This window comes from Penaeus monodon, chromosome 23 (assembly GCF_015228065.2).
Source record: "Penaeus monodon isolate SGIC_2016 chromosome 23, NSTDA_Pmon_1, whole genome shotgun sequence".
NCBI lineage: Eukaryota > Metazoa > Arthropoda > Malacostraca > Decapoda > Penaeidae > Penaeus > Penaeus monodon.
In genome coordinates this window covers 37197591-37198501 of record NC_051408.1, presented here as the reverse complement: position 1 = coordinate 37198501, position 911 = coordinate 37197591, and the positions used below count along the sequence as shown (strand labels likewise).

Sequence of the window (911 nt, the reverse complement as noted above, 5' to 3'; positions counted from 1 at the left end):
TTACTGGAATTTATTTTGGTTCACGACGCACAGTTAGGCATGTTAGATTTAATTATGACGTAATGGTTTGTTCCAAAAGCGTGATATTTTTATATCTACTAAACTCACCTTTAACTTTTGTCATATTCCCTAAGGCCAGCTTCACCATTTCCGTAATACCTGAAACAGAATATTTAGTGATGAAAACAACCAAATAGCTGAAGAAAAAAAACAATAACAATGAAAGATTTTTATAACCACGACCTAATAACAACCGACAAATGTGGAAATATGCTCACAATTTATCACGATGGTGCTAAATTCGACGACGCATGTTCGGTGCGAAAAGGAACTGCCCTCCTTCACAACACTGGCTTCCTTTCCGCATCATCCTGCTCCTTAGTGCACATGCCGCCTACAGCCACTTAGATAAGGGACTTTGAAGTGCGTATATTCGAGACATGAATTTCTAAGTCACTTACACAGCACTATCTAGGCATTGGCAAAATTCACATTATCATTATCTATTATCTGGGTATGACACTACCCCTAGTCACTGACTGTTTTCTCCTGAAAAGGACTAAAAAATATACAGCTCAACGAAACAAAATATTATCCTTCCTTTTCACGTTGTTGCAGATTTGCTTTACCTTTACATGAAGATCACCCAGTACATTAGGGAATATATGCCAACACCAAAATGAATTATGAGATGACATAACACCGTTGATATCAAACATTATAACCACACTAACTGCTGGGGTTAACTCTGCTCGCCCGTGGAAAGAACTGCTAAAACAGCTGCTACACAGCTGTTGGATACACCACACTGTCACCCCTCACGGCTTACACATCTCCAAACTGACATCCTAAATGACTATGAGAAGAAATATTCCCAGCGGAAGAGGAAGGCACATTTATACAGAAGACGC

General features: G+C 39.2%; 1 pseudogene; it reads right to left on the bottom strand.

Annotated features, from left to right (window-relative positions):
• The window catches only part of LOC119588231, a 24377-nt pseudogene that overhangs the window by 10268 nt on the left and 13198 nt on the right, over window positions 1-911 (bottom strand).